The 12500-nt window shown below is 42.8% G+C and overlaps 1 protein-coding gene across 3 annotated transcripts in view; it reads right to left on the bottom strand.

The window, feature by feature from the left end:
• LOC123520684 (protein expanded-like) overlaps positions 1 to 12500 on the bottom strand; it is an 85121-nt gene that overhangs the window by 61350 nt on the left and 11271 nt on the right. For 2 of the 3 annotated variants that reach the window (XM_045283196.1, XM_045283198.1), the window contains exon 1: positions 10944 to 11476. The exons of the other annotated variant lie outside the window; for it this stretch is intronic. The gene's annotated coding sequence lies outside the window, so the exon portion shown is untranslated. Of the gene's footprint in view, positions 1 to 10943; positions 11477 to 12500 lie in introns of those variants that run through there. 3 annotated transcript variants of the gene reach the window in all.

The following is a 12500-nucleotide window of genomic DNA, read 5'->3' as shown; positions in this document are numbered from 1 at the left end:
TAGGTTTGGTTTGGGTTGGTTTGGGTTGGGTTGGGTTGGGTTGAATTGGGTTTTTCATAAAGAATTTTCAATGGTTTATTTATCTATTTATTTATTTATTTTCCTATTTGGGGCTTTATTTGAACTTGATTTACTTGGGTAGAATTTACATATATATGCGTCTTCACTTCATTTAACTTAGTATGGCTGGCTATTGGTCTCTCTCTCTCTCTCTCTCTCTCTCTCTCTCTCTCTCGATAAGATATACTATACATAACGACATAATCCAGTAATAAGGCGAGGGAACGGTATATTTATCCAGGACAAATCAACACACACACACACACACACACACACACACACACACACACACACACACACACACACACACACACAGATAAAATTCCTAACTATTATGACAGGGACAATTAAATAAGAGTACTGCAAACAGGCAGACTTAAGTAATATAGAACAGGATGATTTAAATTTACATACATTTGCCTGAACTTGTATGTAATGTCATATTCTACAAGATTTATAGACAGAAAGGAAGTAGTAGTAGTAGTAGTAGTAGTAGTAGTAGTAGTAGTCGTAGTAGTAGTAGTAGGTTCTTTGTTAGTCTTTAAGGATCTCTCATGTACCTATTTCACTAGTAAATGACACCTTTCTTTGATTACAAACTAATACTGATCATTACATTGACTAGACACATAAAACCTACGTATTCAATGTTTTTTTTTTTTTTTTTGCAGGTGTACTATGTGCAAAGAATCTCTGAAACGTTTTTTTTTTTTTATTTGTGAATGGTTTGATATAGAGCAGTTCATTCATCCACGTATTAATTTGTATCAGTACCATACATAAAATTCACAGGGATTAGTGACGTCATTACCTTTAAGATAACTGTAAATGCATTCCTGAGATTACAGTGACACGCTCCTCGGCACTAGAAGATATCAAGGAAAAGGAAGAAGAAGAAGAAGAAGAAGAAGAAGAAGAAGAAGAAGAAGAAGAAGAACAAGAACAAGAAGAACAAGAAGAAGAACAAGAAGAAGAACAAGAACAAGAACAAGAACAAGAAGAAGAACAAGAACAAGAACAAGAACAAGAAGAACAAGAAGAACAAGAAGAAGGAGAATAATAATAATAATAATAAAAGGAATAATAAGAATAAGAATAAGAATAATAATAATAAGAAGAAGAAGAAGATGAAGATGATGATGAAGAAGAAAAAAGAAGAAGAAAAGAGTCTACGTCAGTTCCTTCTCGTCATCACCCGCCAGTCAAGACACGGAGACGATAAGCAGATCAGATTAGTGTCAAATATATTCCCGTGTTGGTATTTCGGTGGTTTTGATGAAAGGAAATGTTGTCAGGCTGTCGGTAAACTCTGATGGAGAGAAAGCCTTGGAAGTTTTTTTTTTTTTTTACGAGGGTGGGGTAAATAATTTGAAGAGAAAGGTTTACACTTCCTGAGACGTTGATTAAGAGAAAGGGGCATTTATCTCTATACGCAGACAGACAAACAGACACACAGACAGACACACACACACACACACACACACACACACACACACACACACACACACACACACACAATCATCATTATCATCATCAACATATTTTCCTTCCACCCTCATTATCTCATTATCTCTCATTAACTCTCTCTCTCTCTCTCTCTCTCTCTCTCTCTCTCTCTCTCAGTTCCCTCCGTTTCTCTTTTATCTATTCCTTCCTCATCAAATGTTGTTTTTTATTCTTTTATCCACCAAAATTATTTAACCATTCAATTAAAACCTCTAAATGCTGATTCTGAATACACAAGTAAGTAAGGATGAACAAAACTAGTGATAATGATGGCAACAACAACAAGAACAACAGCAACAACATGAATCAATACCCGTTAACCTGTACCCTAGACACACACACACACACACACACACACACACACACCACCACCACCACCACCACCACCACCATCAAGCTGTAGTAATCCCTTTCTATCTTTTTTTTTTTTTTCACTGTAAAACACTCCCAGTTGTCACTGTAACCCTTCACACACTGCAACCACTGCACCTTTCAGTACTAACGTGCATATATTCACCCTCAACGCTGCAACATTATTAATCCGTTTACTACACACACACACACACACACACACACACACACACACACACACACACACACAGTAATAAAGGTGAAGTGATGAGCATTTAACACACTTTACGTAGCAGCTTCAGTCACGGCGTAGATTAAGTGTGTGTGTGTGTGTGTGTGTGTGTGTGTGTGTGTGTGTGTGTGTGTGTGTGAAGGTATTGTGTGGAAGGAAGATGGGGAAGTCTGATGGAGAGAGAGAGAGAGAGAGAGAGAGAGAGAGAGAGAGAGAGAGAGAGAGAGAGAGAGAGAGAGAGAGAGAGAGAGAGAGGAGGGGGGGAGAGACAGTACAGGTGCGTCATCTTATCTCTGTTGTTTATCATGTGACGCAAAGGAATGCCATAGATTATTAAAAAAAAACTTAGGTATTTATGCTCTCTCTCTCTCTCTCTCTCTCTCGTACTACGCTGCACTTGTGGCGTATCTACTACAATGGTTATTTTCATTTCTCTCTCTCTCTCTCTCTCTCTCTCTCTCTCTCTCTCTCTCTCTCTCTCTCCTAGACTTAGTTTGCTTCTATACTCTTTTTCGTCCTATTGTTCTTTGCTTCCTTATTTCCTCCTTCCGTTCTCAGTCCCTTGCCTCTTTCTTTTTCGTCTTATCTTGTTCATCTTCTTTTCCTCTAATCTCTTCATCCTATTACTAATTCTATATACTTTTTGCTTCCTCATTATCTTTTCTCGCGCCATCATTGCCATCATCAGGACCCATCGCATTATCATTACTCAGAGTACGATACTTAAGTTTTCTCTCGAATTTTTATGGTACACCACATTCTAAAAAGCTATTCATATTTTGTAAGTGTTATGATCCTGGTGGTGGTGGTGGTGGTGGTGGTTCCGAGTACCCACGAGTACACTTGACTGCCTTGTGAGCTAGGAGAGGAACAGTTATGTTTACGAGATTTTAACGGGGGACTAAATCACTAAGTGGAAGTTGATGGGAGGAGGAGGGGAGTTGTATTCTTAAACACTGTCCTCTCATCAATATTATTTTCAAAGGCTACATGGATGATTCTCATGGATATTTTTTTTCATTGTTGATGGTGAATCTCAGCTAAACCTTATTCATATAATCATGAAAACACTTGATGACTCTAATGAGCTCCACTCAACACTTCATAATAAGTCGAGATGGCACACCTAAATGTTTCAGGACACGAGCAAAGGTTTGGTAAAGAAGTGTGGTAAGGAAAACAGGAATTTGTGAACTTATATAGACGGCTGGTGAATTAATGAGATGTTTTAAGAATAAAAAGTAAAATCAACTGCTTGTAGAGTGCCCATAACTTAAAGAGAACAGTAGTAGTAGTAGTAGTAGTAGTAGTAGTAGTAGTAGTAGTAGTAGTAGTAGTAATAATAATAATAATAATAATAATAATAATAATAATAATAATAATAATAATAATAATAATAATAATAATAATAAAAATAACAATAATCATACTAATGATAGTAATAGACAGGATACAGGTAAATATAAAAAATAACACAACACAAGGTTATTTGAAATTCCTTACGTATGTATACTACAAGTAGATAAAAACTACCTATGAAAGGTAACCATACTTATACACACACACACACACACACACACACACACACACACACGGTAGCTCAGTGGTTAGAGCGCTGGCTAAGCCACACATTCCCACACGGATGGAGATATTTGGTGTGTCTCCTTTCACAGCCCTGTTCACCTAGCAGTGAGTAGGTACGGGATGTAAATCAAGGAGTTGTGACCTTGTTGTCCCGGTGTGTGGTGTGTGCCTGGTCTCAGGCCTATCCGAAGATCGGAAATAATGAGCTCTGAGCTCGTTCCGTAGGGTAACGTCTGGCACACACACAGAGACTGCACAGATCAAACAGTGATTACACACACACACACACACACACACACACACACACACACACACACACACACTAACAACCACTGGTTATCATTGTTATTGCTATTGCCATTGATATTATTATTATCATTATTATTATTACCTATTATTATTATTATTATTATTATTATTATTATTATTATTATTATTAGCAGCAGCAGCAGTAGTAGTAGTAGTAGTAGTAGTAGTAGTAGTAGTAGTAGTAGTAGTAGTAGTAGTAGTAGTATCACCATTCTCTCTCTCTCTCTCTCTCTCTCTCTCTCTCTCTCTCTCTCTCTCTCGTCGTGATGCTCCTGTTAGTGCAAGTGTCAGGGTCTGGCCTTGAGCACCTGACCAACTGTTGCCTCAGCCTGGGAGAGGAGGAGGAGGAGGAGGAGGAGGAGGAGGAGGAGGAGGAGGAGGAGGAGGAGGAGGAGGAGGAGAAGGAGGAGGAAGAGGAGAAGAATGTAATTATTATTGTCCTCAGGTGGGAAAAGGATGATAAAAGTAAGGTATCCCCTAGGCAGGCTCTCTCTCTCTCTCTCTCTCTCTCTCTCTCTCTCTCTCTCTCTCTCTCTCTCTCTCTCTCTCTCTCGGTTGCCCTGGCTGGCGCACCTGACTTCACAGGGGGTTTCAGAGCGAAGGGAAAAAAGGGAGGAGGAGGAGGAGGAGGAGGAGGAGGAGGAGGAGGAGGAGGAGGAGGAGGAGGAGGAGGAGGAGGACCAAAGACTCCCAGGGCCACACTATCCTTATTGTTGTGAGGAGACTATCCGTGTCTCAAGAATCACCATCAACACTATCATCACCATCACTATCACCATCACCAGAGGGTATGACTAACAAACACTGTCACCATCACTATCACCACCACCGTCACTATCACCACCATCATTAGCGTAGAGTGAAAAGTAAAAGAAAGAGGAGTAGCTATATAAGTGAAGAGATGAGGAAGAGAAATATTTGAGGAGGAGGAGGAGGAGGAGGAGGAGGTGAATAAGAGGATAGAGGAAGAAGAGGAGAGTAAGGAAAGAAGGAAGGAAGGAAGGAAGAAGAAGAAAAAAGGAACGAAGAAAGGAAATAAGGAAGAAGGAGAAAGTCTAAATGAAATAAATGAAGGAAAAGGAGGAAGACAATTAAACTAAACTTGGAGAGAAGAAACAGGAAAGTAAAAGAGGATGAAAGCTTAAGTAAGAAGAAGTAAAATGCAAGAATAGGAAGAGAGATAATAAAAGATAAAACATTAGCCTTTAAGAGACAAATCAATGAAGAAAGACACAGCAGGCGAATTGAGCGCAAATCGTATAAGGGGAGGAAGACAGATGAAGGAAACGAATAGTGAATAAAAGAAAAATATTATACTAGAGAAAAATTAATAGAAGTAACAACAGAACAAAGGTATTTAAGCCGAATTCAGGCGAAGGAAGGAGATAAGAAGAAATAGCATGCAAATCGTATAAGAGGGGAAGACAGATGAAGGAAACGAATAGTGAATAAAAGAGAATGTTACACTAGAGAAAAATGAATAGAAGCAGTAACAGGACAAAAGTATTTAGGACAAATTTAGACGAAGGAAGGAGATAAGAAGAAATAGCATGCAAATAACGTGTAGGAGGAAGACAAATGACGGGAGAAGGGAAGTAAATCAAAGACTACACAAAATGCTAAAGATGGAACGAGAACAAATGAATAAAAAGCATCAATATAACAAACAATCATGATAAAAAAAAAAGGATACAGAGACAGATGGAGGAAAGATATGACGAATGGCACGGGAAAAATGAAGTAAATGGAACAAAATAATGGAACAGATACGTAAAAAGAACAACAAAAGCACCAATACAAGAAATAACTGGATAAAAGACGAGGACAGGTAAAGAAAAGAAACAGCGAATAAGAGGAAGAATGCGAAATATGAAGCAAAATAGCTCAGAACCGGACGAGAGAGAGAGAGAGAGAGAGAGAGAGAGAGAGAGAGAGAGAGAGAGAGAGAGAGAGAGAGAGAACCCACTGAACTCCATAAAAAGCAGCAGGAGAGAAGAAACAGGGTAAAAAAAAAAAAAATCGAGGATAGATCACGGATAGAAACAGCAAATATATACCGTGCGAATCACATAAGAAGAAACACAGATAAAAAGAACACTAGGAAACAGAAAAAAAGAAATACATTAATAAACACAACCAAAACACACAAACAATAGAATGAAAAAAAAAATATAGAAGAAAAAACAGCAAAACACCGTTCCAATTGAGTGAAGGGGAGAGAGAAAGAGAGACACACACAGGGAGAGAGAAAGAGAGAGACAGATGAAGGAAGAAAGAAAGGAAGGAAGCCAACAGCACAGCAAGTGAATGGTATGCAAGTCTAAGCCCAGGTCAGGTGAACGGAAACGGAGCGCGGTACCCCCTGCAGGGAGACACAAGGGCTGATCCCCCGCCACGCTACCCCACCACCACCACCACCACCCGTGCGCCGCCAAACCACATTTTTCTTTTTATTAAATGGCTTCGGCACCTCTCTTAGCATCCCGAAGTTAAATACAGCTCGCGATGATTACCTATGAACAAGTAGGCAGGTGAGGGAGGGTGGTGGGGGGAGGATAGAGGGAGAAAGGGAGAGGGTGGAGGGGATGGACTGGAAAGGTAAGGAATGGAGAGAGAGAGAGAGAGAGAGAGAGAGAGAGAGAGAGAGAGAGAGAGAGAGAGAGAGAGAGAGAGAGAGAGAGAGAGTGGGAGGGGGGTCGGTAGGAATGCGAGGGAGTCGTGAGTCGCCAGCTCGGTTCAGGAATGCACCAGGGGGGTCACTCTGGAAGGAGACGAAGGAGGAGGAAGGAGGAGGAGGAGGAGGAGGAGGAGGAGAAGGAGGAGGAGGAGGAAGAGAAGGAGGGACGGGGCGGCGGCTCGGGGGTTTCAACAGTATCAAATGACAGCCAGATATGCGCCAGCCTCTATTTTTAATCATTTAATTCATAGTCTACATCCACCAACGTAGCTTCTGTGCGAGGAAAGGCAAGGGAGGGGCGGCAGGGGGGAGGTAGGGAAGGGCAGGGCCACGGAGACGGGAAGAAGGGTTACGAGTGAGTGAGATGCTTAAACTACAGCTACTGAGAGAGAGAGAGAGAGAGAGAGAGAGAGAGAGAGAGAGAGAGAGAGAGAGAGAGAGAGAGAGAGATAACATTTCTTTCATTCTCTCTTCTTTTGCGAACACACACACACACACACACACACACACACACACACGTAACACTATTACCTGAGCATCATCACCTTCACCACCACTGAGAATGTTACCCCCCTTACTACTACTACTACTACTACTACTACTACTACTACTACTACTATTACTACTACCACTAGCCTACTACTCTTATTACTACTGGTGCTGATGGTACAGTATAATACTACAATTATTATTACGCACCGTACTACAAATACCATTATCATCATTATCATCACCACCTCTCAAATCAATGGAGGACACATCAAGATATTAATGGCAAAGAGAGAGACAGAAAAAAGAAGAAGAAATAAACAAGAATGTATCGAAGGCGTTGGAGAGAGACGGGGGAGAGGGGAGAGGGGAGAGGGGAGGCAGAGAAGACGAGTGGAGGGTGAGGGAGGAGGAAGGGGAGAGGCTGAAGACTGAAGGGAAGAACGGGAGGGAGGAATGAAGGGAGGGAGACCACTTCTAGTTTCCATTTTGGGCACCGGAGCCATGTGATTCTGTGTGGACCAGCAGACTCACCTCCACCACTACTACCACCACTACCTCCTCCACCTCCACTACCACCATTACCTCTTCCACAGCCACCTATTCTTCTTTATCCTCCTCCTCCTCCTCCTCCTCCTCATCTTCCTCCTTCTTCATCTTCTCCTCCACCACTACTGAAACCACCACCTTCTCCTCCTGCTTCTCTTATTCTCCCTCTTCCACCACCACCTCCTCCTCCTCCTCCTCCTCCTCTACTATTAATATATTTGCATACACGACTAGCTGGACCACCACCACCACCACCACCACTGTCTGTCTACTCACCACCACCATCACCACCATCACCACAACGGTCTGCCTTGTCATCAGAATCACCATCATCACCATCACTGTAGCACTAAAGTCACCAGTATTTTTCATTATCATTACCATAGACACCGTACATCACCATCATTACACACACAACACCATAAAAAGAACATCCGTAACAGGTATATAGACAATAAAAGAAGACCTTGAATATTGTCACCATCATCACCATTTCTTCACTCACAAATATCATCGATGTTATTTGGGTACATATCTAATTTCTCTCAGCACCTCTTCCAAAACATAATGATAAATAAAATAACCTTGTATTCTTCATTCACCTCTAAGCTTCCATAAAACACTGCTTCTAAAGACTCCCTCCTAATATTACTTGCTATGTGGTAAAGCTCTTTTCGTATTTTCGTATTAAACTCTCACTACAATCGTGGAAAATACTCTTGAGGGAACCTTCCACTAACTTTCACGAAATATTGTTGAAAGAAAACGAAAGAGAAAGAAAAAAAAAAAAACCCGCCGAATTTCTTTTACGTAACTATACCGTTCATAAGGAATGCGATTTTTTTTTTTTTTAATGCACTTTGATGTAACGCACGCTGAATAATATGAAAGGTGACGTGCTTGAAAGAGTCACTAATGCATGTAGAATGTTACGAGTATACAGTATACGTGTATGTAAAACTATTATACGCTACTACTCGCAAGAAAAATTCAGAAAAAAAAATAGGAAAGGAGGATGGTGTAGAATAATAACAAGACGATGAAGAAATGTCAAAATACACACATAAAAACAATGAAAAAAAATTGATAATAATAAACTGGCCATAACAGATCCAAACACGACACTCTCCAGTACGGATGTCATTTGTCAGTAAAGGGATGAAACTAACCGTAATTAACACAAGACATCACCTCACTGCATGTAATGGCTCCACACACACACACACACACACACACACACACACACACACACACACACACACACACACACACACACACACACACTTATATTACTTCTCATTGTCGCCGCTGTTACAATGTAGCATTATTATTATTATTATTATTATTATTATTATTATTATTATTGTTATTATTATTATTATTATTGTTGTTGTTGATGGTGTTATAGTTAGTATTAATACAGTCGTGCTAGTAATAGAAGTAGTAGCAGCATCAGCAACATCAAAAACAACAATAACAGTAGTAGTAGTAGTAGTAGTAGTAGTAGTAGTAGTAGTAGTAGTAGTAGTAGTAGTAGTAGTAGTAGTAGTAGTAGTAGTAGTAGCAAAAGCAGCAGCAGCAGCAGCAACACAAATACTCCACGTAATGGTAAACGTTTTGAAAATATACATTATTTTTATTAGAGAGAGAGAGAGAGAGAGAGAGAGAGAGAGAGAGAGAGAGAGAGAGAGAGAGAGAGAGAGAGAGAGATATGCAAGACAATAAAGCAGGAGGAGGAGGAGGAGGAGGAGGAGGAGGAGGAGGAGGAGGAGGAGGAGGAGGAGGAGGAGGAAAGACAAGCGAGGGAGGGAGGGAGGCGGGCACATACAGGGCAGTAAGCGACCATGTTTGGAAGGGGAAGGAATGTTGCTTGGTCACTGCATGTCTCCCTCCCTCCCTCCCTCCCTCCCTCTCTCCCCTTCACCTGCCCTTCCCTCTTCCTCCTCCTCCTCCTCCTCTTCCTTCTACTCCTACTCTCCTCCCTCACCTGACCTCCTCCTCCTCCTCCTCCCTCTTCTTCCTCCCCAGCATCTGCTCCTCTCCTCCTCCTCCTCCTCCTCCTCACCTCTTCATGCCAAGACCAACCGATCACCCTCACACAACAACACTCATGATTATAAAAAGTCCACAGTATTATCTCTCTCTCTCTCTCTCTCTCTCTCTCTCTCTCTAAATTGTAGATATAGCAAAAATAGTGAAATAACCGTTGTCATATTGGTGGTAGTAGTAGTAGTAGTAGTAGTAGTAGTAGTAGTAGTAGTAGTAGTAGTAGTAAGAGTTGTGGTAACAGCAGTAGCACCACCACTACCACCATCAATATCAACAAGTGAGTGGTAGTAGTAGTAGTAGTAGTAGTAGTAGTAGTAGTAGTAGTAGTAGTAGTAGTAGTAGTAGTAGTAGTTGTTGTTGTTGTTGTTTAAGTGACTGGGCATTCACTTCACTCCAAAAATGTGGTTTACACACACACACACACACACACACACACACACACACACACACACACACACACACACACATCTTCATTCATCTCTCTCTCTCTCTCTCTCTCTCTCTCTCTCTCTCACGTAACACTCCCTCAGCCTCTAAGGAAATACTCCACCGTGCCTCTGGAAGACCCAAATAAACGCGTCGCGTCGTCTCGGAAGGAAAGAAAACGTAACATAACATGTCTGGAATTCGCTATAAAGACGAGTTGCGAAACCAACCCTAAAAATGTTGCTCAATTAATGCTCTCTCTCTCTCTCTCTCTCTCTCTCTGAAACAGAGGAGGTGGAAAGCCCCCGAGGGCACAAGACCACGCGGCACTTGCCCTCCCCAGCCCTCAGGTGATGCCTCCTTGTACTGTCACGGCAGGTCTTCTGATGATCAGCTGTCGACGCCTCCCTGCCTGTGGGTTGGCTGTTTATATCTGATAAGGACGTGGCCGGTATCTTTCATGTTATGAATGGATGAAAGCAGTAACCTTGTCCTCCAGCCCTCCACTCTAGGGCGGCGTGATGTGGATGTTGGGGATCCGAGGCCAGTTTCATAAGTAATCGCGTGTTTTGGGTGGGAAAAATGACTGAGAAAGTGGTCAACCGTCAACCGCTACACTTGTCACGTGGTAGGGCTGACATGCCGGCGAGTCCGTCTCTCTTCCTCCCGCCACTCGCTGCACATTATCCCCTCACTGCACCTGCCACTCACCTTTTCACCATTCCTGATTGGGTGTGCCGACCAGCCTCACCCTAATCCAGCACTAACCATCTCCAATCATAGTGTATCCAGTCAATATTTTCCAACTTTGTACGAAAATTCCACTGCCGGGCGAGGATCACTCAGGGGTACATCACCTCAACTGCAGGAATTTTCTATGTAACTCTGCTCTAAATTCCGTGGGGCACTAAGTATCACACTCCACAGATCCAGGGGTCAGGCTTGTACGGCCACGGGATGCTGCACTACCGCCGGGGCCACGCGGACGGAGCAAAACTTGAACAAGAGTTACGGGCACTGTGGGACATGGCCAACACCGCGACGCACACACTCACTCCGCCACCAGCCCAGGGAGACTAAAATCTTCACCTCACATCCAAGTCCATCCCGTGGAGAGAGGCGGGAGTCCATTGAGATGCCAGGTTCCTCCAGCACATGTTGCCCCCTCGCTCTGCTGGGAGGGAGTCTGGGCTCCAGCAAGGGGGAACCTGCTGCTAAAACGACAAATTGTGGCCTCATTATCTCATACCGATTGATGACACTGGAGAGATGGACGCAGGATAGCGCTTTAATGCCATAACGTGGGCCGGGGAGGTGCGTCCGTCCCGCTTGATTCCAAAACTGGTGCATATGGACGGATTAAGAAAAACACCATAGCCAACTCCTCTCGATGATAAATGTAAAGATAATAAACAGACACGAGGCGGGGGAGATATTTCAGGTACAATCGGTCAGGTCTGAGATGCAGAATTCCATAGCTGGCAACCTGCTCGCACCTGGCATGTGTAGAAGGTTGAGGAGGGGGAGGGGACCCGCTCTATGGAATGTGGCTGGCTCGGCTCAGCTCCCTCCCGGCTACCCGCGGCCTTCTTCCATTCCGGTCTCTCTCTCTCTCTCTCTCTCTCTCTCTCTCTCTCTCTCTCTCTCTCTCTCTCTGGTGGCACGGGATGAACAGAGACGAGGATTTTGATAGCAGGTTAATTGTTGTTGTTGTTTTGGCTTCAGAGAGAGAGAGAGAGAGAGAGAGAGAGAGAGATGAGTGGGATGGACGTAAGAGTACAGTGATATGGTGATGGTGGTGGTAGTGGTGGTGCAGTTAGATAATAGTGATGCTGTGGTGGTGAGTATGAGTTCCTGGAATGAAGTGTGGTGAAGGTAGTGGTGATGACAGGTGGTGGTGGCGGCGGCATGCGGTGGTAGTGGCGGTGGTGGTGGTGGTGGTGATAGGGATGATGGTAGTGGTGGTGGCATGGACGAGGAGGAGGAGGAGGAGGAGGAGGAGGAGGAGGAGGAGGAGAAAAAGAAAAATAATATAATGATCATGAAGAAGAAGAAGAAGAAGAAGAAGAAAAAGAGGAAAATGAAGAAATAGGAGAAAAAGAAGAAGGGAGAAGGAAGAGGAGGAGGAGGAGGCGGAGGGGCATCATGATCATCATGGAGAAGAACAAGAACAACAAGAACAAGAACAAAAAGACGAGAACGGTGATGCTGGTGATATTATAGAAAGGGAAGAGAAAGACAAGGAAGAAGAAAAGGTCGGATAACTAG

The sequence above is a fragment of the Portunus trituberculatus genome, chromosome 47 (genome assembly GCF_017591435.1).
Source record: "Portunus trituberculatus isolate SZX2019 chromosome 47, ASM1759143v1, whole genome shotgun sequence".
Classification (NCBI taxonomy): Eukaryota; Metazoa; Arthropoda; class Malacostraca; order Decapoda; family Portunidae; genus Portunus; species Portunus trituberculatus.
The sequence above is the reverse complement of the archived record's forward strand: the minus strand, read 5'-3'. Positions and strand labels throughout refer to the sequence as shown.